At 36.6% G+C, this 27,522-nt stretch overlaps 1 long non-coding RNA gene across 1 annotated transcript in view; it reads left to right on the plus strand.

Annotated features, from left to right (window-relative positions):
- Positions 1-2,119: 2,119 nt before the first annotated feature.
- Positions 2,120-27,522, plus strand: part of LOC134730280 (uncharacterized) — a 31,229-nt gene continuing 5,826 nt past the window's right edge. The window contains exon 1 of the long non-coding RNA XR_010111990.1: positions 2,120-26,934. This is a non-coding gene — a long non-coding RNA (uncharacterized LOC134730280). The remainder of the gene's footprint in view (positions 26,935-27,522) is intronic.

Consider the following 27,522-nt stretch of genomic DNA (forward strand, 5'->3'; position numbering starts at 1 on the left):
CTGGGTACATAACGAAATGAAGGCAGAAATAAAGATGTTCTTTGAAACCAACGAGAACAAAGACACAACATACCAGAATCTCTGGGACGCATTCAAAGCAGTGTGCAGAGGGAAATTTATAGCACTAAATGCCCACAAGAGAAAGCAGGAAAGATCCAAAATTGACACCCTAACATCACAATTAAAAGAACTAGAAAAGCAAGAGCAAACACTTTCAAAAGCTAGCAGAAGGCAAGAAATAACTAAAATCAGAGCAGAACTGAAGGAAATAGAGACACAAAAAACCCTTCAAAAAATTAATGAATCCAGGAGCTGGTTTTTTGAAAGGATCAACAAAATTGATAGACCGCTAGCAAGACTAATAAAGAAAAAAAGAGAGAAGAATCAAATAGACACAATAAAAAATGATAAAGGGGATATCACCACCGATCCCACAGAAATACAAACTACCATCAGAGAATACTACAAACACCTCTACGCAAATAAACTAGAAAATCTAGAAGAAATGGATACATTCCTCGACACATACACTCTCCCAAGACTAAACCAGGAAGAAGTTGAATCTCTGAATAGACCAATAACAGGAGCTGAAATTGTGGCAATAATCAATAGTTTACCAACCAAAAAGAGTCCAGGACCAGATGGATTCACAGCCGAATTCTACCAGAGGTAGAAGGAGGAACTGGTACCATTCCTTCTGAAACTATTCCAATCAATAGAAAAAGAGGGAATCCTCCCTAACTCATTTTATGAGGCCAGCATCATTCTGATACCAAAGCCGGGCAGAGACACAACCAAACAAGAGAATTTTAGACCAATATCCTTGATGAACATTGATGCAAAAATCCTCAATAAAATACTGGCAAACCGAATCCAGCAGCACATCAAAAAGCTTATCCACCATGATCAAGTGGGCTTCATCCCTGGGATGCAAGGCTGGTTCAACATACGCAAATCAATAAATGTAATCCAGCATATAAACAGAGCCAAAGACAAAAACCACATGATTATCTCAATAGATGCAGAAAAAGCCTTTGACAAAATTCAACAACCCTTCATGCTAAAAACTCTCAATAAATTAGGTATTGATGGGACATATTTCAAAATAATAAGAGCTATCTATGACAAACCCACAGCCAATATCATACTGAATGGGCAAAAAGTGGAAGCATTCCCTTTGAAAACTGGCACAAGACAGGGATGCCCTCTCTCACCGCTCCTATTCAACATAGTGTTGGAAGTTCTGGCCAGGGCAATCAGGCAGGAGAAGGAAATAAAGGGTATTCAATTAGGAAAAGAGGAAGTCAAATTGTCCCTGTTTGCAGACGAGATGATTGTTTATCTAGAAAACCCCATCGTCTCAGCCCAAAATCTCCTTAAGCTGATAAGCAACTTCAGCAAAGTCTCAGGATACAAAATCAATGTACAAAAATCACAAGCATTCTTATACACCAACAACAGACAAACAGAGAGCCAAATCATGAGTGAACTCCCATTCACAATTGCTTCAAAGAGAATAAAATACCTAGGAATCCAACTTACAAGGGATGTGAAGCACCTCTTCAAGGAGAACTACAAACCACTGCTCAAGGAAATAAAAGAGGATACAAACAAATGGAAGAACATTCCTTGCTCATGGGTAGGAAGAATCAATATCGTGAAAATGGCCATACTGCCCAAGGTAATTTACAGATTCAATGCCATCCCCATCAAGCTACCAATGACTTTCTTCACAGAATTGGAAAAAACTACTTTAAAGTTCATATGGAACCAAAAGAGAGCCCGCATCGCCAAGTTAATCCTAAGCCAAAAGAACAAAGCTGGAGGCATCACACAACCTGACTTCAAACTATACTACAAGGCTACAGTAACCAAAACAGCATGGTACTGGTACCAAAACAGAAATATAGATCAATGGAACAGAACAGAGCCCTCAGAAATAACGCCGCTTACCTACAACTATCTGATCTTTGACAAACCTGAGAAAAACAAGCAATGGGGAAAGGATTCCCTATTTAATAAATGGTGCTGGGAAAACTGGCTAGCCATATGTAGAAAGCTGAAACTGGATCCCTTCTTTACACCTTATACAAAAATCAATTCAAGATGGATTAAAGATTTAAACGTTAGACCTAAAACCATAAAAACCCTAGAAGAAAACCTAGGCATTACCATTCAGGACATAGGCGTGGGCAAGGACTTCATGTCCAAAACACCAAAAGCAATGGCAACAAAAGCCAAAATTGACAAATGGGATCTAGTTAAACTAAAGAGCTTCTGCACAGCAAAAGAAACTACCATCAGAGTGAATAGGCAACCTACAACATGGGAGAAAATTTTCGCAACCTACTCATCTGACAAAGGGCTAATATCCAGAATCTACAGTGAACTCAAACAAATTTACAAGAAAAAAACAAACAACCCCATCAAAAAGTGGGCGAAGGACATGAACAGGCACTTCTCAAAAGAAGACATTTATGCAGCCAAAAAACACATGAAAAAATGCTCATCATCACTGGCCATCAGAGAAATGCAAATCAAAACCACTATGAGATATCATCTCACACCAGTTAGAATGGCAATCATTAAAAAGTCAGGAAACAACAGGTGCTGGAGAGGATGTGGAGAAATAGGAACACTTTGACACTGTTGGTGGGACTGTAAACTAGTTCAACCATTGTGGAAGTCAGTGTGGCGATTCCTCAGGGATCTAGAACTAGAAATACCATTTGACCCAGCCATCCCATTACTGGGTATATACCCAAATGACTATAAATCATGCTGCTATAAAGACACATGCACACGTATGTTTATTGCGGCATTATTCACAATAGCAAAGACTTGGAACCAACCCAAATGTCCAACAATGATAGACTGGATTAAGAAAATGTGGCACATATACACCATGGAATACTATGCAGCCATAAAAAATGATGAGTTCATATCCTTTGTAGGGACATGGATGAAATTGGAAACCATCATTCTCAGTAAACTATCGCAAGAACAAAAAACCAAACACCGCATATTCTCACTCATAGGTGGGAATTGAACAATGAGATCACATGGACACAGGAAGGGGAATATCATACTCTGGGGACTGTGGTGGGGAGGGGGGAGGGGGGAGGGATAGCATTGGGAGATATACCTAATGCTGGATGACGAGTTGGTGGGTGCAGCGCACCAGCATGGCACATGTATACATATGTAACTAACCTGCACAATGTGCACATGTACCCTAAAACTTAAAGTATAATTAAAAAAAAAAAAAGAAAGAAAATGTGGCACATATACACCATGGAATATTATGCAGCCATAAAAAAGGAACAAGGTCATGTCCTTGGCAGGACATGGATGGGGCCATAAGCCATTATCCTCACAGGAACAGAAAATCAAGCACTACGTGTTCTCACTTATAAGTGGGAGCTAACAAAAAAAAAGAAGAAGAAGTCAGAGTGGGCAGTCTGTAACCTATATATGATCCCAGATTCGCAATTTCAGGATTCCCTTTTCTGCAGTGCAGACTCTCCCATCCCCCAGCATGCAGGGTTAATAACTTTCATCTCTGCCCCAGAAACCTCATGTTTACTTTCAAGATAAATATAGGTATCAAAAACTTGTCAAACAGGAGCCAAATCATGGGAGTTTTCTATACCACGCAAAAAGTGTCTAGATTAATGTTATTGCCATTGGAAAGCATTGCAGGATTCTAAACACAGAGAAAAGAGCATATTTGAGTATAGAAAGATCACTTTGGCAGCAATATGGAAAATAGATTCAAGGCAGTCAAGACTAAAGGCAGCAAGATGATTTAGAAGACAACTGCAATGGTCCAGGTAGGAAATGAGGATATAAACACTGGTAATGGAGGAAGAGCAGAGGGAATGGACATGAGCAGAGGGAATGGACATGAGCAATGTCACAGAGATTGGACTCTCAGGATTTTATACTCCTATGAGATGTGGTACTAGAGAAGGAATTATCATGATATACCACCAGTGCCTGGTTGAATGCCATTAAAACGATCTGAGCAAAACAAAACAAAACAAAACAAAACAAAAAAAAAGAAAAAAAAAAAAAGAAAAACAATTTCATTGAATCAGGATCAAAAGCATATATCAAGGGTATTTAGTCCTTAGAAATAAGTCGGTTCTCAAAAGTACTTTTAAAAACTTAAATAAAGCAAATTTTAATTATTCATATGAATAAAGAATTAATACTTAAGGTGAATTTTAATGTTCAGTAGATATGCATAATTATGTGTCTATTGTATTGACTTTATATACCCTTATGAAAGCAGATAAGAGCATGTAAAGTTTGTTTCTTCTGCTAAGTAATGTTGATTACATCATTACTGGTATTTTAAAAAATATGTATTTCACGTGATATTGAACATCAATGTAATTTTTTTCCTTTTCTATCCCAAAAACAATACATACAAGTGAAACAACTTAGAATATATATATACAATATGGGTACAGTTGTTTGCCATCACTATGAATTCTAATTTTTGCATTAGGATCTTTTAGAATGAGAAAATTCCAAGTTATAGAAGGATTCAGAGATGAAAATGCACTTTTATTGAATCCCTCTTTTTTGCTCCTCTCTCCCTCTGAAGTTATCAGAAAGCTTATCACTTGTCAGTATAAACACATAAGGTTAGGAAAAAATAGCATGAGAATGGTATACATTTACTTTTCTGGAATAAACAACATTGATGACATATTTAAATTGTTGGTCATTGTTCAGTTCACCTTGCTATTGACTTATTTTCACGTAAAAGTACTGGCTTGACAGTTGCACAGTTGTGTAAAAACATTAAATACTACTACTATTACTAACAGCTAACATTTGAGGATTTAGCATATGCCAGGCACTGTATTAAGTACTATACATATTTCTTCTGATTTTCTCAACGAAACACACTATAGGGCAGGGGCAATGTTATTATCCATAATTTGTATATAAAAATATTTGAAAATACTAAGTGTAAAGAGTCTATATAACTAGCACAATGTTACGCAACAGAACATGGATAGAAATCCACACAATCTGAGGGACTTCAGGACCATACTTTAAACCACTATGCTAGCATGTTGTAGATAAAATATGCTGTTGATGCAATATTTAAATGCAAATAAGCATTCACATAAAAAATAAGCCACACTGCAATTGTTTACGGACATGATGAGTTTAAGAATGATGAGACCTACAATAATAAAATCTTAGAATATAATGTGTTATAGAGTCATCCAAGTCTAACACATTTTTACTGACTCTTATCATGGGCCCAACATTGTCCTCACCATTGTAGATATAGTAGTTAAACAAAGTTCTGCTTTTATGAATCTAACATTGCAATTAGAAAGCACACAAGAAGAATGGAGGTTTTTAGGGAATGACAAGGGCTATGGGGGAAAAAAATAAAACAAAGAGCTATAACAATAAGAAGGAAGAATTCCTTAACAAAAGTAGCTAGGTAAGGCCGCTCTAAGGAGGAGGCCTTTGAGTAAATGCTGAATGACAAGAAGGAGTCAGCAGTGGAAGCAGGTGGGAGCCAAGTGTTCCATCAGAGGCAACAGCAAATGCACAGGTCTGAATTTGACAAGGAGTTTAGTTTTCTTTCTGGAAAAGAAAGATGGTCAGTATGGCTGGAACATATGGAGCAAGAAGGAAAAGGACAGAAACAGAGAAGGCAGAGTGGATCACTTAGGACCTTATAGGCAATGCAAAGGAATTTAGAGTTTATACTTTTATATCAAGTGAGAGAATGCTAGAATGGATATAGATGGAGAAAGCAAAACTTCATTTAGGTTTTAAAAATCTCAGTCCCAGGCAAGATGGCCAAATAGGAGCAGCTCCAGTCTGCAGCTCCCAGCGAGACCCAATGCAGAAAACGGGTGATTTCTGCATTTCCATCTGAGATACCTGGCTCATCTCATTGGGACTGGTTAGACAGTGGCTGGAGCCCACGGAGGGCAAGCCAAAGTATGGTGGGATGCCACCTCACCCCAGAAGCACAAGGGATTGGGGAACTTGCTCCGCTAGCCAAGGGAAGCCATGAGTGAGGGACAGTGCTATCTGGCCCAGATACCATGCTTTTCCCACTGTCTTCACAATCCACAGACTAGGAGATTTTCTCAGGTGCCTACACCACCAGGTTCCTGGGTTTCAAGCACAAAACTGGGCGGCTGTTTGGGCAGACAACAAGCTAGCTGCAGGATTTTTTTTTTTTTTTTCTGTAACCCCAGTGGTGCCTGAAACACCAGCAAGACAGAACTGTTCACTCCCCTGGAAAGGGGTCTCAAGCCTGGAAGCCGAGTGGTCTTGCTCAGTGGATCCCACCCCTATGGAGCCCAACAAACTAAGATCCATAGGCTGGAAATTCTCCCTGCCAGCACAGCAGTCTGAAGTCGACCTGGGACACTCGAGCTTGGTGGGGGGAGAGGCATCCGCCTTTACTGAGGCTTAAGTAGTCAGTTTTCCCCTCACAGTGTAAACAAAGCTGCCAGAAAGTTCGAAATGAAAGGAGCCCACCACAGCACCACAAAGCCGCTATAGCCAGACTGCCTCTCTAGATTCCTCTTCTCTGAGCAGGGCAACGCTGAAGGAAAGGCAGCAGCCCCATCAGGGGCTTATAGATAAAACTCCCATCTTCCAGGGACAGAGCACCTGGGGGAAGGGGCGCCTGTGGGTGCAGCTTCAGCAGACTTAAACATTCCTGCCTGCTGGCTCTGAAGAAGGCAACAGATCTCTGAGCACAGCGCTTGAGCTCTGCTAAGGGACAGACTGCCTCCTCAAGTGGGTCTCTGACCCCTGTGCCTCCTGAGAGGGAGACATCTCCCAGCAGGGGTTGACAGACACCTCATACAGGAGAGCTCCAGCTAGATTCTGGTGAGTGCCCCTTTGGAATGTAGCTTCCAGAGGAAGGAGCAGGCAGCAATCTTTGCCATTCTGCAGCTTCTGCTGGTGATACCCGGGTAAACAGGGTCTGGAGTGGACCTCCAGCAAACCAGCAGACCTGCAGAAGAGGGGCCTGACTGTTAGAAGGAAAACTAACCAACAGAAAGCAATAGCATCAACATCAACAAAAAGCATGACCACCCAAAAATCCCATTGAAAGGTCACCAACATTAAGGACCAAAGGTAGATAAATTCAAGAAGATGAGAAAAACCAGCACAAAAAAGGCTGAAATTTCCAAAAACCAGATAGCTTCTTCTCCTCCAAAGGGTCACAACTCCTTGCCAGCCAGGGAACAAAACTGGATGGAGAATGAGTTTGATGAATTGACAGAAGTAGGCTTCAGGAAGTGGGTAATAACAAACTCCTCAGAGCTCAAGGAGCATGTTCTAACTTAATGCAAGGAAGCTAAGAACCTTGATAAAAGGTTCCAGGAACTGCTAACTAGAATAATCAGTTTAGAGAAGAACATAAATGACCTGATGGAGCTGAAAAACACAGCAAGAGAACTTTGTGAAGCATACACAAGTATCAATAGCCAAATCAATCAAGCAGAAGGAAGGATATCAGAGATTGAAGATCAAGTTAATGAAATAAAGCATGAAGATAAGATTAGAGAAAAAAGAATGAAAAGGAATGAATAAAGCCTCCAAGAAATACAAGACTATGTGAAAAGATCAAACATACGTTTGATTGGTGTACCTGAAAATGAGTGGGGAGAATGGAACCAAGTTGGAAAACAGTCTTCAGAATATTATCCAGGAGAACTTCCCCAACCTAGCAAGACAGGCCAACATTCAAATTCAGAAAATACAGAGAACACCACAAAGATACTGCTTGATAAGAGCAACCCAAAAACACATAATTGTCAGATTCACCAAGTTGAAATCAAGGAAAAAATGTTAAGGGCAGCCAGAGAGACAGGTCAGGTTACCCTTTCTCTTCTGAAAGGGAAGCCCATCAGACTAACAGTGGATCTCTCTGCAGAAAACTTACAAGCTGGAAGAGTTGGGGCCAACATTCAACCTTCTTAAAGAATAGAATTTTCAACCCAGAATTTCATATCCAGCCAAACTAAGCTTCATAAGTGTGGAAGGAGAAATAAAATCCTTTACAGACAAGCAAATGCTGAGGGATTTCATCACCACCAGGACTGCCTTGCAAGAGCTCCTGAAGGAAACCCTAAATATGGAAAGGAAAAACCGGTACCAGCCACTGCAGAAACATACCGGATTGTAAAGACCATTGACATTATAAAGAAACTGTATAAACTAATGGGCAAAATAACCACCTAGCATCATAATGATGGGACCAAATTCACACATAACAATATTAACCCCAAATATAAATGGGCTAAATGCCCCAATTAAAAGACACAGACTGGCAAATTGGATAAAGAATCAAGACCCATCAGTGTGCTGTATTCAGGAGACCAATCTCACATGCAAAGATACACATAGGCTCAAAATAAAGGGCTGCAGGAAGATTTACCAACCAAATGGAAAGCAAGAAAAAAAAAGCAGAGGCTGCAATTCTAGTCTCTGATAAAACAGACTTTAAACCAACAAAGATCAAAAAAGACAAAGAAGGGCATTACATAATGGTAAAGGGATCAATGCAATAGGAAGAGCTAACTAGCCTAAATATATATACACCAAATACAGAAGCACCCAGATTCATAAAGCAAGTTCTTATAGACCTACAAAGAGACTTAGACTCCCAAACAATAATAGTGGGAGATTTTAACATCCCACTGTCAATATTAGACAAATCAATGAGAAAGAAAATTAACAAGGATATTCAGGACTTGAACTCAGCTCTGGGCCAAGCAGACCTAATAGACATCTACAGAACCCTCCACACTAAATCAACAGAATATACAGCCTTCTCATCACCACATTGCACTTATTCTAAAATTGACCACATAATTGGAAGTAAAACACTCCTCAGCAAATGCAAAAGAATGGAAATCATAACAAGCAGTCTCTCAGACCACAGTGCAATCAAATTAGAACTCAGGATTAAGAAGCTCATTTAAAACTGCACAACTACATGGAAACTGAACAGCCTGTTCCTGAGTGACTACTGGGTAAGTAACGAAATTAAGGCAGAAATAAGTACGCTCTTTGAAACAAATGAGAACAAAGACATAACATACCAGAATCTCTGGGACACAGCTAAAGCAGCATTTAGATGGAAATTCTTAGCACTAAATGCCCACAAGAGAAAGCAGGAAAGATCTAAAATTGACACCCTAACATCACAATTAAAAGAACTAGAGAAGCAAGAGCAAATAAATTCAAAAGCTAGCAGAAGACAAGAAATAACTAAGATCAGAGCAGAACTGAAGGAGACAGACACAAAGAACACCCTTCAAAAAATCAATGAATCCAGGAGCTGTTTTTTTTTTAAACATCAACAAAATAGATAGACCACTAGCCAGGCTAATAAAGAAGAAAAGAGAGAAGAATCAAATAAACACAATAGAAAATTATAAAGGGGATATCACCACTGATCCTATAGAAACACAAACTACCATCACAGAATACTATAAACACCTCTATGCAAATATACTAGAAAACCTAGAAGAAATAGATAAATTTCTGGACACATACACCTTCCCAAGACTAAACCAGGAAGAAATCAAATCCCTGGATAGACCAATAACAAGTTCTGAATTGAGGTAGTAATTAATAGCCTACCAAACAAGGAAAGCTCAGGACCAGACTTACGGTCAAATTCTACCAGAGGTACAAAGAAGAGCTGTTACCATTCTGTCTGAAACTATTCCAAACAATAGAAAAAGAGGGGCTCCTCCTCATTTTCTGAGGTTGGCATTATCCTGATAACAAAACCTGGCAGAGACAGAACAAAAAAAGAAAATTTCAGGCCAACATTCCTGACAAACATCGATGTGAAAATCCTCAATAAAATACTAGCAAACCAAATCCAGCAGCACAACAAAAAGCTTATTCAACACGATCAAGTCAGCTTCATCCCTGGGATGCAAGGCTGGTTCAATATATGCAAATCAATAAATGTAATCCAGCATATAAACAGAACCAAAGACAAAAACTGCATGATTATCTCAATAGATGCAGAAAAGGCCTTCGATAAAATTCACCACCCCTTCATGCTAAAAACACTCAATAAACCAGGTATTGATGGAACATATCTCAAAATAATAAGAGCTATTTATGACAAATCCACAGCCAATATCATACTGAATGGGCAAAAGTTGGAAGCATTCCCTTTGAAAACCAGCACAAGACAAGGGTGCCCTCTCTCACCACTCCCATTCAACAAAGTATGGGAAGTTTTGGCCAGGGAAATCAGGCAAGAAAAAGAAATAAAAGGTATCCAAATAGGAACAGAGTAAGTCAAATTACCTCTGTTTGCAGATAACATGATTGTATATTCAGAAAACCCCATCATCTCAACCCAAAATCTCCTTAAGCCAATAAGTAACTTCAGCAAAGCCTTAGGATACAAAATCAATGTTCAAAAATCACAAGCATTCCTATCACCAATAATAGACAGAGAGCCAAATCGTGAGTGAACTCCCATTCACAATTGCTAACACGAGAATAAAATACCTAGGAATACAACTTACAAGGGATGTGAAGGACGCCTTCAAGGAGAACTACAAACCACTGCTCAAGGAAATAAGAGAGGACACAAACAAATGGAAAAAGATTCCAGCTCATGGATAGGAAGAATCAATATCGTTACAATGGCCATACTGCCAAAAGTGATTTATAGATTCAATGCTACCCCCATCAAACTACCACTGACTTTCTTCACAGAATTAGAAAAAGCTACTTTAAGTTTCAAAAAAGAGCCTATATAGCCAAGACAATCCTAAGCAAGAAGAAGAAAGAAGCTGGAGGCATCATGCTGCCTGACTTCAAACTATACTACAAGGCTACAGTAACCAAATCAGCATGGTACTGGTACCAAAACAGAGATATAGACCAATGGAACAGAACAGAGGCTGCAATGGGGAAAGGATTCCCTTTTTAATAAAAGGCATTGGGAAAACTGGGTATCCATATGCAGAAAACTGAAATTGGACCCCTTTATTACACCTTCTACAAAAAGTAACTCAAGATGGATTAAGTATTTAAACATAAGACCTAAAACCATAAAAACCCTAGAAGAAAACCTAGGCAATACCATTCACGACATAGGCATGGGCAAAGACTTTTTGACTAAAACACCAAAAGCAATGGCAACAGAAGCCAAAATTCACAAATGGGATCTAATTAAACTAAAGTGCTTCTGCACAGCAAAAGAAACTATTATCAGAGTGAACAGGCAACCTACAGAATGGGAGAAAATTTTTGCAATCTATCCACTGACAAAGGGCTAATATCTAGAATCTACAAAGAACTTAAACAAACATACAAGAAAAGAACAAACGACCCCGTCAGAAAGTGGGTGAAGGATATGAACAGACACTTCTCAAAAGAAGACGTTTATATGGCCAACAGACATATGAAAGAAAGCTCATCATCACTGGTCATTAGAGAACTGCAAATCAAAACCAGAATGAGATACCATCTCACACCAGTTAGAATGGCGATCCTTAAAAAGTCAGGAAACAACAGATGCTGGAAAGGCTGTGGAGAAACAGGAACACTTTTAAACTGTTGGTGAGAGTGTAAATTATTTCAATCATTGTGGAAGACAGTGTGGTGATTCCTGAAGGATATAGAACAAAAAATACCATTTGACCCAGCAATCCCATTACTGGGAATATAGCCAAAGGATTATAAATCATTCTACTATAAAGACACATGCACATGTATGTTTATTGCAGCACTATTCACAATGGCAAAGACTTAGAAGCAACCCAAATGCCCCTCAATGATAGACTGAATGCAGAAAATGTGGCACATATACACCATGGAATACTATGCAGCCACAGAATGAATGATTTCATGTCATTTGCAGGGACATGGATGAAGCTTGAGACCACTATTCTCAGCAAACTAACCCAGGAACAGTAAATCAAACACTGCATGTTCTCAGTCATAAATGGGAGTTGAACAATGAGAACATATGGGCACACAGAGGGGAACATCACATGCTGGGGCCTGTCAGGGAATAGGGGGCAAGGGGAAGGATAGCATTAGGAAAAATACCTAATGTAGATGACGGGTTGATGGGTGCAGCAAACCACCATGGCACATATATACCTATGTAACAAACCTGTACGTTCTGCCCATGTATCCCAGAACTTTAATAATAATCTCTCTGGCTTCTCTTTGAAGGATGGATTGGAGAAGCAAAAAGAGTAGAAATAGGGAGACCAGATCGCAGGTTATCAATGCAGTTGACATAAGTGATGATTGTGTCTTGGACTACAGTTTATGTGAAGGGAAATGGAAAGATCAGAATATGTCGTAGAAGTGAAGTCAACAGGGTTCGCTTCCTTATATTGACTTACAATGGTCTGCATATAATCTTTACCCACTGACCTTGTTTGGTTCTTGGAGGAAATACAGAATAGATTTAATCCCTTCAGATTTTAAAAAGCAGGACACGTGACCTCTCTTAAATATCCCTATTTCCAGACTAACAAGCCCTACTTCCCTCCAACTATCTTCCGATATCTTTTTAACTTTGCTGAATATCCTGGATACCTCCCATTGATTATCTTCCTTTTTGGCAATGTCTCTTTTAAAATGTGGTGTCCAGAACTAAATGAAGCACTTCAGGCATTCCCTGACAACTACAGAGTCCAATGGGGCAATTTCCTTCCAGAGTGTACTGCATTTCTTTTAATACAGCCTAGGGCGTATGCATTTCATGCTTAACAAAGGAAGGTAGTGGTAGGACAATATACTTTGAAGAGTCAAAACCAGGATTACCACCTGCCCATTACTGGATAATATTTGTGAAAGTAGATTTTTTGTGTGTGAAGTAGAGCTATGGAGAGTATGGTTTTCTTGGCAGACGACAATCTTAAGAGAAGGTGCTAAATTAATAATTAAATAAAGGTGCCACTAAAAAGATCTGCTGGGGTTGGAGGTGAGGTGAGGAGAGCACATGGTGAAGCAGGACAGGAGAGTGATTGAGCAAAGCAAGGTTAATAATGAGAGATGTTTCTGAGGAATGAGGCGAGTGAAGTGGAAAATTCAGGTGAACATAAAACAATTATTTCAAGTTGAAAACAATGGTAAACATGATTTTTGCAGTCAAGTTCTCTGGGATCTTTAAGGACCTTAATTGGTTTGACTCTGTGTTTTGCATCAGTCACAAATGATACTTCGTGAACCAAATTTTAATCACTACAAAGGTGATGTCTTAACTATGTTTTAGCTAATTTGTTTCCTTATCAGTTATTTCTATTCCATGGTTCCACAGGACATGGAATAGTCCTTATTGTTAATAGACAATAAGTCTATTAACTCTGAAGCAGTCTAAGGATGTGAGAATTTGTGGCATATTAAAACTGTCTCCTAAATGCCAGATCTGATTTTTTATCTTTGTTATATTTTGCTTTTATTACTCCATGCAGAATATTGCCTTATTGTGTGAATGAGCATCTGAAATTGGGGGAAGACCACGAGATGGTGAAGAGGGACATTTTGAGAGGAAATTAACTCAATCCCTAAGAGGAAATGTGCCACATTCAATGAATGAAAATATATCATTCCATTTATCCTCATTCAGGAAAGAGGGCATTATACACATAGTACTTTTCTCAATAACGAAATGAAATTATAAAAGTTAATATTTAACTCTAATCTTTCTTAAAATTTGTGCTGCAAATGTTGAGTTGGGGTAGACATAAATAGGAAGGTCCCAAATAAAGCTTCCAAAACAGTGTTTTTAAGACAAAATATTTAATATTCACAATCTAGAGTACAGTAGAATACAATCCAGGAATCAAAAGAAGTATACCATTTAATAAGAACTAAAACAGCAACAATATCTCATTTTTAATGCTTTCTAGAACTTGTGAGAATTTTATAGAAATTAATCCATTCATCTTTACAGCTTTCTGAAGAGTAAGTTGAAATAAAAAGGAATAATTTACAAAAAAAAAGCCATCTATTAAAATCTTACTATGTGCTAACCTTATGTTTAGTGGATTATCCTGATGCCTTAGAAAACACCTCAATTCATCCTTGCCAACTGACACAGACAGTATTTCAAAACATTCAAATAACAAAATCATTATCTAAATTCCTTAATGAGGTACCCAAGTACCACACTTCACTGTACTTCCTGAGTAACCTATAACATCTATATGTTAAACTCTGCAGCTTCATCATGCTATGTCAACTCAATGTCTATAAGGAGATTTTAGGTTTGACTAATACCATAAAGATATTTGAGGAAAAAAATGTTACTATTAATATATAAGGAAGAAACATTAGATTCAGTGTAAATATTCTAAATACTTTTGGCAAAACTCTGCCCCAAAGGTTAAGTCCACTGTTTTGTAGATTGGAAACCAGTTGAGGTTTACAAAACAAAGGATAAGAATCAGTTTATTAAGAACTGTTAATTTTTAACCTGGACTGGGACAATTTTTATTGAACCTTTCATAAACTAACTGGAGGTGGTTTATAAGTTGCAGACAACACTAAGGTCTTCCAGTTAGTGAAGAGGTAAACTGATGAGAGTACAATATAGCCAGATAACCTGAGATTATGAGTTGGCATAAAAGTGGTAGCCAGACTCCTCAAGGACAAAGTGCAAAGCAATGCATTTAGCTATCAGTTATATTGCTTAAAAAGACTGGACCTGAGTATCTTTTGGGAGTATTTATTCAAGACATTGGAGCAATTGTTTTCATAGCCAAAAAGATTTAAAAAATCAAGTCAAAGTGCAAACATTACTTTGCCTTTTTATAAGTAAGACCTTCCATTTGCTGACATGGTATATAGTAAGGCAATAACTAATTAATATTCTATTAAAAACAGAGTCAGTGTGTCATTTGGAAGCAGAATATGTTGTTTCTAGTCCTGGCTCAAGTACTTATTATTTTATTCAATAAATCATTCATTTAGTCATTCATTCAAAGTAAGATTTATTAAGTATTTATTATGTATCAGACACTCTGCTGGGTACAGTTAAGTATGTATAGATGATAAAATTACATTCTCTATCCCGAAAGAGCTAATGCTGTATAGGGGAGATGAACAAAATAGCAAACAATGACAATATAATATATTGTCAATACAAGTTTATGGAGCAAACGTGATACATAAGAGACAAAACTATTTCAGATGAGGGTAGAAGATGTTTTGTAAGTAGTTCAGTGTGGCCAAAGTGTGAGGTACAAGAAGAATGGAAGAATGGCAATAAAACTGAGATACAGGAGGAAGAGCTGGTTTATGAACAACCTACTAGGCTAGGCTAAGGTGTTTGTTTGTTTGTTTGTTTTAATATAGCTAAGGTAATGAAAAGTCATAGTGAACTTTAAGGAGAGATGGGCAATGGCAATTGTTAAATTTATATTTCCAAAAGGATAGTTCAATATGGTTACAAAAACTAAATTGGATTATATTCAAGTTTGGAGACAAAGGAAACATTAGAGTACTACTGAAGAAGTTTGGACAAGAAATAAGAAGGATTTTTTAGGGAAAATAAAGAGAAAAATAGGAGGACTTGATGACCTATTAGAATAGGAGATATGTAAGGGAGGAACCAGGGATAAACCCCAGGTTTCTGGGTTGGGCAACTGGGTATATTATGAAAATAATACTGACCAAGGTAGGAAAAGTAGGTGTGTGTTAAAATTTGGGAACTATTGATTTTGAAGAAACTGAATATCCTCCAAGAAAGGAAATATGCACAAAATATTTGCACAAAACAAAATTCTAGACATAAAAGTAGATATTTATGCTATAGACACCGATTTTGAAATTATCAAATTGGACAGTTGAAGCCAAAAGTTTGAGTGAGATTTAAAAATGTCGTCTAGTAATGGAACCTTGAGAGTGTTCAACACCAAACCAGCAATAGGACTATTTATAGATAGATACAAATGTGTGTGTGTATATATATATTTATATTTTAATTTAATTTTAAATAAATATAAATTTATTTTATATTTAATAAAAATAATAAAATTTAATAAATATAAATTTATTTATATATTTAAATTTCTTTTAAATTCCACATTGAACATTTATTCAAAATATGTCCTTAGAGTATAATGGAATTAAAGAAGTAATTGATAACAAGAAGATACCTAGAAAATTATCAAGTATTTGGAATTTAAACAATACACTTCTAAGCAACCCATGGGTCAAAGGTAAAAAATCTCAAGGGAAATTAGGAAATATTTTGAACTGACTGAAAATGAAAATACAACATAGCAAAATTTGCAGGAGGCAGCTAAAGAAATACAGGAAAATGTACAGTATGTAATACTATGTTAGAAAAGTATAAAGGTCTCAAATCAATAATCTAAGTTTCCATGTTAAGAAACTAGAAAAAGAAGAGCATACTGAATACAAATTAAGCAGAATGAAGTAAATAATAAAGAGCACAAATCAATAAAATTAGAAACAAAAATAGGGAAAAATCAATGAAAACAAAAACCAGTGCTCTGAAAAATCAACAAAATTGATACATTCTAACCAGTCTGACAAAGAAAAAAGAGATAAAATGCAAATTACAAATATCAGGAATAAAAGGGATGATATCACTACACACCCCACAAACTGTAAAATAAAATTAGATACTAGAAATAACTGTATATTTTAAATTCAAAAAATAGATTACATGGGCCAAATTCTTGAGACACAAACTATCAGAACTGACTCAAGAAGAAATAGATAATCTATAATTACTGAATTGAGATTGTAGTTTAAAATCTTTCAAAAAAATGAAGACCCAGAAGAATTCTACTACACATTTAAGAAGAAAAAAAAAGTATTCTGCATAATATCTTTCAAAAAATAGAAGGTAACAACTCACAAGGCATTCTATGAGGCAAGTATTACCCTAATTTCAAAACCACAGAAAGACTTTGCGGGAAAAGAAAACTGTAGACCAACCAACATCTCATATGAACACAGACTCAAAAACTATCAACAAAATATCAGAAAATTATATCCAACAATATATAAAAAGAATAATATACCACAATCAAGTGGTTTCTTCTTTCCAGGGATGCAAGCCTGGTTCAATTTTGAAAAATCAAACAATATAATTCTCCACATTAAGAGATTAAATAGCAAAAAATACACGATCACCTTAATACACGGAGAAAAAGCTTTTGATACATGTCAATATGCATATGTGATTTTAAAAATCCTCGGCAATCTGGTAATAGAACTTCCTTAATCTGTAAGAAGCCATCCTTAAAAAAACAAAACAAAACAAAAAACAATTAACATCATACACAATTATGAAAAACTTAATGTATTCACCTAAAGATCTGGGACAAGGCAAGAATGTCCTTTCTCATAATTCCTTTTCTAAATCCTACTAGAAGTCTTAACTAGTCTGATAAGTCAAGGATAATAAACAAAAGACATATAGCTTAGAATAGATGAAATAAAATTGTCTCTCTTTAGAGATTTTTTTTTCTTTTTTCTTTTTAGATGGAGTCTCACTCTGTTGCACAGGCTGGAGTGCAGTGGAGCAATCTTGGCTCACTGCAACCTCTGCCTCCCAGGTTCAGGCAATTCTCCTGCCTCAGCCTCCTGAGTAGCTGGGACTACAGGCATGTCCCACCACACATGGCTAATTTTTGTATTTTTAGTAGAGACATGGTTTCACTATGCTGGCCAGGCTGGTCTCGAACTTCTGACCTCAAGTGATCTGCCTGCCTCAGCCCACCAAAGTGCTGGGATTACAGGAGTTAGCCACCGCTATTTTCTATATGCTTGCAATTAATTCAAAAATTTTCAAAATACCCTTAACAACAGCACCCGAAATGAAAGATTTTGATATAAATCTAAAAGCATAATATCAAGGTCAATATGCTAAAAATTACAAAACACTGATGAAAGAAATGTCAAATCTATATAAATGGGGAGATATACTGTGTTCATGTGCTAGAAGAGTGAATACTACTAACATGTTAATTCTCTCCAATTTAATCCATAGATTAACATAAAGCAACGGAACATTCCAGCAGACCTTTTGTAGATACCAACAAATTGATTCTAAAGGAACTAGAATAGCCAAACAATTCTGAAAAATAAGAACAAAACTGGAGAAATCACACTACCTGATTTTAGGACTTACTATAAAACTAGATTAATCAAGACAGTGTGATATTGATGAAAGATAGATACATAGATAGGTGAAACAGAATAGAGCCCAGAAGTAAGCCCTTGCATATAGTCAATTGATTTGTAAAAAAAATATAAAAATAATTTAATGGAAAAAGTTAGCCTTTTCAACAAATGGTGTTAAAATAATTGGATATATGTAGGCAATCTATTCCTCACACCTAATGCAAAAATTAGCACAGAATACATCATTGACCTTAAAACTGTAAAACTTCTAGAAGAAAATGTAGGAGAAAATCTGCATGACCCTGTGCTTGATGAGATTTTAGAGACATCACCAAAAACACAATCTGTAAAAGAAAATATAAATAAATTGAACTCTATCAAAATTAAAATCTTCTCTGCTAAATACACTGATCCAAGAATAAAAAGACTGGAGGTAAATATTTGAAAATCACATTTCTGACAAAGATCTTGTATCTAGATTATAAAACAAATTCTCTAAACACAACAGAAATAAACAAACAACCCAATAAAACAAATTGCTGAAAGATCTGAAGAGGCACTTTACCAAACAGGGTATATGAATAGCTTATAAATACAAGAAGAGATAGTTAATAAATAAACTGCAAATTAAAACTATGTGCTACCGTCCACATCTATTAGAAGGATGAGGGTTGGAGGAAAATGGCACTACCAAGTCCTGACAAAGATGCAGAATAACTGAAACTCTCATACATTGCTGGTGGGAATTGAAAATGGTACAGTCTCTTTGGAAGACAGTATAGAGGTTTCATATAAAGTCAAACATATATGTACAATATGACTCAGCAATCTCACTTCTGTTTATTGACTAAAAATAATTGGAAACTTCATGCAAAAATTTCTATATAGATATTTATAGCAGCTTTCTCATAATCATATGCACGCCTTTTAAATGGTAAGTTAATATACAAAATGTGGTACATACATACAACATAAAAAGAAACAAGGCCGGGCATGGTGGCTCATTCCTCTCATGCCAGCTCTTTGTGAGGCCAAGGCGGGCAGATCACCTGAGGTCAGGAGTTTGAGACCAGCCTGGCCCACATGGTGAAACCCTGTCTCTACTAAAAGTACAAAATTAGCTGGTTTTGGTGGCAACCCAGCTACTCAGAAGAGGCAGGAGAATCACTTGCACCCAGGCGGCGGAGTTTGCAGTGAGCCAAGGTTGAGACTGTCAAAAAAAAACAAAAAACAAAAAAGAAAAAAAAATATTCTGCATGGATGAATCTTAAATGTATTTTACTAAGTGAAAGAAACCAGACCCCAAAGGCTACACATAGCTTGAGTACATTTATATGGTACTCATATAATTAAGCAAAAAATAGATACATAGAAAATGGATTAATTGGAAAGATCGGTACTGCATTTTGACTACAAAGGGACAGCACAAGAAAATTTTTGTAGTGATGGAATTGTTCCATAAGAAAATGTGGTGATAGATGTCTGACTCTATAACTTTGCCAAAAACTCATAAAAGTGTACACCAAAAAGAGTGAGATTTACCATACATAAATTTAAGAAATGAACCAAAATGTTGGAGAAACTCAAGAAGGAATGCAAACTATAAGGATGAATCTAACTGTATTAAACGTAAATTACATAACCACACTGAAGGAAGTCAGGAAGAAAGTAGTTGATTTCTGTAACCTTGGGCAAAATACTTTTATTAATACTATAAGGCTGAAGAAGAAAGATCTGTAGAAAAACTATAGTTGATAAATGTACCTTTCATAGGTATATCATTTAGCATTTATAAAATTACATGTATATTAGGCTTGAACAAAAATAAGTAAATGTATTATAGATCATGAGAACTAGATTGCTCACTGTCAAAGAAAGAAGTTACAAAGAAAGAAAGAAGGTTAGTCTGAATACTTGGTGGCTAGAGTCAAAGTTATCAATATGATCTCATGGATTTTATTTTAGATAGATTAGATAGAGCGATATTATAGAGATGATAGATGTCAGAGATTTGTGTTCATGCCTGGGTATGTATACATATATATATTTCCTAGCTGTATTCACTGAAAGGAATTCAACACAGGGATATCTCCATGCAATGAGCAAAATTGGTGTCTAGTTCTCTGGGCTTCTAAATATCATTCTCCAATAAAAGCAATCAGGGTTCTTTGAAGAAGTAGTTGATTTCAAGGCTGGAAAAATACAGGAATAACCTGAAGCATCTTGTACTAGAAAGTAAAGAGGCATGCAATAAGACAAGTTGTTTAAGGATGAGCGTATCACTTCCCACTGACTCTTTATCACTAGAATCAGAAAAACTTGAACAACAAAATAAATGATGATAGTATTATACTATGACTGAGAAAATAAATATCCATGAGTTGATACCACAATAAAAATAAGTGAATAAATAAAGAAATTAGATAAAAGGAATGACACTTCCTTATAGAAAAAAATTCAATTAATAAATGAAAGGCATGAGGAAAATAGAAAAAATCACAATTGGGACAGCATGGTAATAATTGATATAAGCAAGATTCACCTGTGGATGCTAAAATTAGCAGTGAAAATTTAAACAAAGGCAAGATATTTGTAGATTCTCAAAGTCTCTTCCTCCAAATATTTATTAATTAGAAAGGGTAAAACAATTAGTTTACAATGTAGTAAAGCACATATACCACTTTACCCAACTGATCAAAATTATCATCATACATATCCATATAACATCATTTACTCATTTATTTGACACCCTGAGAAGGCATGAAGCTCCTGTGGCATTCTTCCCCAAAATGCACAACCTTGATCTAACTATGAAAATATATCAGACCTTGGAAACAACCTAAATGCCCATCAATGATAGACTGGATAAAGAAAATGTGGCATATATACACCATGGAATACTATGCAGCCATAAAAAGAATGAGTTTATATCCTTTGCAGGGACATGGATGAAGCTGGAAACCATCATCCTCAGCAAATTAACACAGGAACAGAACACCAAACTCATAAGTGGCAGCTGAACAATGTTCTCACTCATAAGTGGCAGTTGAACAATGAGAACACATGGACATAGGGAGGGGAACATCACACACCAGGGCTTTTCAGAGGGTGGTGGGGAAGGGGACAGAGAGCATTAGGACAAATACCTAATGCATGCGAGGCTTAAAACCTAGACGACGGGTTCATAGGTACAGCAAATCACTATGGCACATGTATACCTATGTAACAAACCTGCACGTTCAGCACATGTATCCCAGAACTTAAAGTAAAATTAAAAAAAAAAAAAGGAAACAGACAAACACAAGTAAGAACATGCTGCACAAACTCCTACCAGTGCCTTTTAAATACAGTTAGGTTATGAATGACAATGTCACAAAATAGAAGAGACTAAGGAAACATGACAGCAAAGTGCCAAATCAGATCCTGGATTGGATTCTGGAACAAAAGAAGCACAGTGAAATTAGAATAAAATCTTTATTTCAGTTTATAGTATTGTATCAATGTTTCTTTCTTAGTTTTGAAGTATACTATGATTATGTAAGATGTTAACTAAAGGGTAATCTGGGTGGTGAATATAGAAATTCTCTGCCATGCTTTTGCAACTCTTGTGTAAGTCTAAAATTAACTCAAGATTAAAAGTTGAAAAGAAAGTATTGCTGAGGCTATGAAGCAACAGGTACTCATGCACTGATGTTCATCATCATTATGAAAGGCAAATAGTTACAACCACTTTGGAAAACCACTTAGCCTTTTGTCAAAGTGACTGTAAATATGCCCTATTATGTATTAGTAACAATTCTACTTCTAGGGATATAACACGGATTTGCATACTTAGATGCTTCAAAAGATATGTACAAGAATGTGCATGGCAGCATTATTTAAAACAACAAAAAGCTAGAAACAAGCCCAATATCCATCAATAGAAAAATGATACATTTTGGCACTTTCATACAGTGAAATTCTGTGCAGCAACACAAATGAACCAACTACTGCCACATGAAACAACATGCATGGTTTCCATAAGTGTTATGTTGACTGAAAGAAGCTAAACACAAAAGAATATGCATTGGGTAATGTAATTTACATGAAGTTAAAAATAGGCAAACTAATGTATGGTGTTAGAGGTCAGAAAAGAGTGGTCATCACAGCAGAGGAGGAAGGATCTCACGTTAGGGAGGGGACATAAAAGATGCTGTGGGATGCTGGTAAGCTTCTAATTCTTGAGCTGGTAGTTGTATGAATGTATTCGTTTTTGGAAAATTCATCAAGCTGCACACATTAAGATCTGTGTCTTTTTTGTATGCATATTGTAAATTTTAATAAAAGTAAAGTTTGTTTTTATGTGTTAAGACAAAGGATTATTTGGTTGCTCTGCTGAGAATATACCTTAGAGATACCGGAATGGAAGCAGAGTGATCAGTTAGGAGATAATTTCACATTACAAAAATTTAAACTATTTTACTTATGAGGTTTTAGAAAAGGAGAAAGAATACTGGATTGCAACAGCATGTCAAGAGATGATTGAAAATTGTTCTAAAGTCCTAATATTCCTCAGGAGTAGGTTAAGATTGATTAACCTTTGTTAATCATGAATGTTAAAATATCAGAAATGACCACTAAAGGCATACAAATAAATTTAAAAATAGATTTTCTTCCTCCAAAGAAGTAGAAGAGAAAAATAGAATGAAGGAAAAAACAATTGAAAAAAAGCAAGGGGAAAAAAAAAATCACAGAAAAGTGAGAATTAGAAACCACAAAGTAAGATGGTTGAAACAAGTTTAAATATCAGCAATCAAAAATGAATAAATGAACTGACTTCCTTTCAGAGAAGAGAATTCTCAGCTCAGGGAATAAATCCAGTCTTATGCTGTTTTCAAAGTGGCAAACCTAAAATACAAGCTGTTAAAAGGCTAAAAGTAAAAAGATGCAGAGATATACTGAGCAACTATTAATCAAAACAAAGCTAGGGTATCTGTTCAATTTTATGCCAAAGAACTCATAGCGATAAAAAGGGAGTGGGGATCATGACTTAATGATAAAGTTTCAATATAGAAGACCTATGTATTCAAAACTTGTAGCAACTTGTAAAATAGCTTAAAATTATAAAAAAAAAAAAGCCACACTAGAGCTACAGAGGGAAATAGATACCCCAGCATTGTTTCAACACACCTTTTTATATTATTCTTAGGTAAAGGCGACCAAAAAAAAAATTATGACAATAAAAAAGTGGTGAGAATACTAGCTTCATTTAGAGGAAATACATAGGTCCTTGGATCTGACAAATAGAAAATTCCCATTCTTCTCAGGCACACATGAACCACCTTTAAAATGGGTGAGGGGCAAATACTAGGTAATTCTCTACTAATTTCAAAGAATAGATATCATCCAGATTATGTACTGTGACCACGATGAAATTACTACAAAACAAAAACAAAAGATCTATTTTAAATCATATAAAGTTTTTTAAAAAAAAAAACATTGCTCAAAACTCATTAAGAAGATATCATACTGAAATAAGAATTTTGAACTGAACACTAATAAAATTACTTCATATTAAAACTTTGCAACACAATACAAGTAAATGTTTGAGGGAAATTTTTGTCTTAAATGTTTTACATGCAAGAAGCTATAAACAAATTGCAAACCGAAAAAATAAATAAATAAATAACTATTTTTAAAAGTAAGTAAGAAAAACAGACTACATCCAGATCAATGATGAGGAGACACAGGTGGTGAGAGAGAAAAAGAAGTCTCAAAAAAGAAAAATGTGGCCATTATTTTTATTTTTTGAAAAAAATGTTGAGTATAGAATTGTGGAAGCACAGATTTGTAAACAAAGGCTGAAGACAGCTCAGTTGTAGAGACAGGAACTTCTGAGAGAGGGACGCCCTCACCTGTAGCTCTTCAGGACTGAGAAAATAATCAACTGCCATCATGGAAGGGGACAACAGAAGGGTACATGTTCTTAAGCCAGATTCAGGCCTCAGCTCAGTAAGAAGGTGAAAGGAGCTTTCTGTGAAGAAACTAAGGGTGTGAAGCTTTGTTTATCATGATACAGAGGTCCCAGAGGAAGGAAAGAAAAGAGTTGGAAGGGAGTAAAGAAGTGGGAAAGCGAGTCTGGGAAAAACTGCATGATATTAATAGTATTAATAGTACTAGAATGAGCGCACATGAGAGGAACAGACATGAGGCTTTCTTATGGACTTTGGTTAAGAAAAAGAAAACGTGAGGCTCAAGGTGTTTTATGTCCCTAAGGCTCTGAAGGAAACTCAGAAGGAATGGTGTATTAACACTCCCACAGGCTAAAGATCCTGACATACTATAAGCTTGTTAATTCTGGCAAAATGTAGCCCTTGGCCAAAGTTCCAACAGAGCACTGTTACAAAATAGTTGAGAACTTCATGAAGTCCTTCTGGCAAAAAGCAGCAAATCAAAGGACTCCGGTGACTCTTAGAATCAGCTAAGAACTGCCGGGCGCGGTGGCTCATGCATGTAATCCCAGCACTTTGAGAGGCCGAGGCGGGCGGATCACGAGGTTGGGAGATCGAGGCCATCCTGGCTAACGCGGTGAAACCCCGTCTCTACTAAAAATACAAAAAATTAGCCGGGCGTGGTGGTGGGCGCCTGTAGTCCCAGCTACTTGGAAGGCTGAGGCAGGAGAATGGTGTGAACCTGGGAGGCGGAGCTTGCAGTGAGCCGAGATTGTGCCACTGCACTCCAGGCTGGGCGACAGAGTGAGACTCCGTCTCAAAAAAAAAAAAAAAAAAAAAAAAAGAATCAACTAAGAACTGATTTTGGTCACATGTCAGTGGAAATCCACCCCTGTTCAGGTGCTAGTTTTACTGGTTTCCAGGACATTTTCCTGGTATGAATCTCTGGCAAGAGTGGATTTTGACCTCAGTTGATGGAGGCAGTTCAGTTTGTTTCAAAACTTAACAGTTGTGTGACCTAGTCTGAAATATTTAAAATTTCTTAGTTTTTCCCCTTTATATTTAAAATTTAAAATTGATACAGGGTCCTTGAGATGACTGCTGATAACACAGAATAGTGCCTAGCCTTGAAGGCGCCTGCTGCATAGGGGGTAGTTCATAAATTGTAACTCATCATTAGTATTAACACTTGTTGCAGATTATTACTTATCTACAAGTTACAAGCATGCTTAGGTGCTTTAAAAATCACCAGTCCTTTAGCACACAAGTACATGGCAACCACTACCCCTTAGCCAGAGTCTACCAGATCAATAATTTCACTTCCTTTACTGCATCCTGTTGACCAGGTCCAGCTTCCACTTCAAAGTTACCTCACGTTGTCCACATTGATACTGCTGCCATCTCTCCCAGGGGATGTGGGGAGGGACAGTGGGACAGTCAGCAGCCTTTTATGCTGCCCTTTATATGCTTGCTCTAATTCTTTTACGCTGTGCTCTGCTTGCCTCTCTTTTATCCCGCTCTTGATTCATTCATTTATCAAACAGTTATTGAGTGTCCGTGTACTAGGTTGGATACTAGGGATACAAAGTTGACAAAGGCATAGTCATGCCCTTAAGAATATCACAGTCCAGTGGGAGAAGGAGATGTGAGCAGATAACTGCAGCGCAATTAGGTAAGTGCTACTGGAAGGTTTCCATGGTACTTTTGGGAGCAACTAACACTTCTGGGGCAGGCAGACAAAGTCTCACAGAGGTATCTGAGCAACTTTTAAAAAGGTGGGTAAGGGGATTACCAATCCAGGAGATGGAGGTGAGGATAGGGAAGGAAAAGAGAAAGAAAAGAAAACTACCAGAGACTGAAGCATTGAGCAGAGAGAGGGTGGATGGGTTCCAGTGGAGAAAAGCATGGGCATTTAACTTCACTGCAGGATTTTAGGGAGAGGCTTAAGAAAAAAAAAATGAAATTCAGGAAAAAAATGAAGTAATATTTCTCAAGGACATATTGCTTGAATTAGAAGAAAAAAAATTCCATAAGATTGCCCAAGAAAAGAACATATGTGTTCACTATAATTCCCACTGGAAAATTGAAGTCTTTTAGATTCATGTTATACTTTATAGAAATGCAGTGGTGAACAAAAATTATCAAGGCATATTTAGGCATCATTTGGGAAAGTTTTAGTTTAGCTTGCATAAAACATACTTTTATTCTTTTTCTGCCTTCTTTGGTGAGTAGGTAGACTGCACTATACTCTCTTATGAGTGTTATTGTAATGAAAAGAAAAAGGATGACCATGGCAACCCAATGTCCCCATTCACATCTCCAAAGCCTTTACATTTCTTTTACCTTTTGAAAAAAAATTAAAAGTTTAAAAGACTTTTACCACCTCTTTTGCCCCATCAAAATGAAACATTATAGCAAAGTAGGTCCAACCCAATGAGAACCAGCAAAAACACAACTTTCCCACTTTCACGTTCACTCACAAGACCAGTGGGTTACACAGGAGTTGCTGGGAAAAGTTTCTCTCAAGAGTTATTGAGCAGAAACTTCCAACTCTAGGCCCTGAAAGGTAACCATACTATAAAATAAAACAGAGGAAAAATGTCCTAGGACTGATAAGGAGCAGGAAGAATATGTTAATTGTGGTGAAAAATGACCCAAAACATAACTTTTGACTACTTTTTCTGTTTTCTTCCTTGTCCCTAGATCCTCTCCCTAGCTCTTACAAAAATACCCAGTTCCTGTGGGTTTGTAACATCTCGTTATTCCTGAAGGAACAGATCTGGAAGAAGGCAGACTTTTCTGTAAGCCCAAAAATTCTTCAGGGTTCCTGGTAGGTTGATATTATATTCCAGACCAAGAAAATAAGAGAAGAAAGGCAGGATAAATTTTGTATTATTTTCTCACAAATATTTACAGGTCAAAGTCCCTAATCCTTAGCTACTGCTTAGGGTTGTCATGTGTCAGCAGGGTTAGCTTGGATTTGTTTCATCTTGGTTAGAAAGCTGGTATCAGCAATTCTACTGAATATTAGAAACGTGTTTGTTTCCTGGACATATAGATCATACACACATCATGTCTTTTTGTCCTGTGGAGTTTTATTCTAACATTTATGTTGAGACAAAGATAGGCCCTATTTAGATTCTAAATCATTAGTACAAGAAGATGTTTTAGAGATCATCTAATGAATGAAACCACTCATTTTTTGTGGAAATTGAAACACCTTAACTTGGTATCTAATATTGCGGAACAGTAAACAATTTAATTTTAACGTGTGTAAGCTACAAGAGTTTCAGTACCTTTAAGAAGAAGAGGAGGGGATATTTTAATTACTGTAAAGCAACTCATGATCACAAAACAAATATTTTCATACTATTTTGTAAATAACACTAAACTCTTTTTATCTCCATCAGCCTCAACC

Source organism: Pan paniscus, chromosome 3 (assembly GCF_029289425.2).
Source record: "Pan paniscus chromosome 3, NHGRI_mPanPan1-v2.0_pri, whole genome shotgun sequence".
Lineage (NCBI taxonomy): Eukaryota > Metazoa > Chordata > Mammalia > Primates > Hominidae > Pan > Pan paniscus.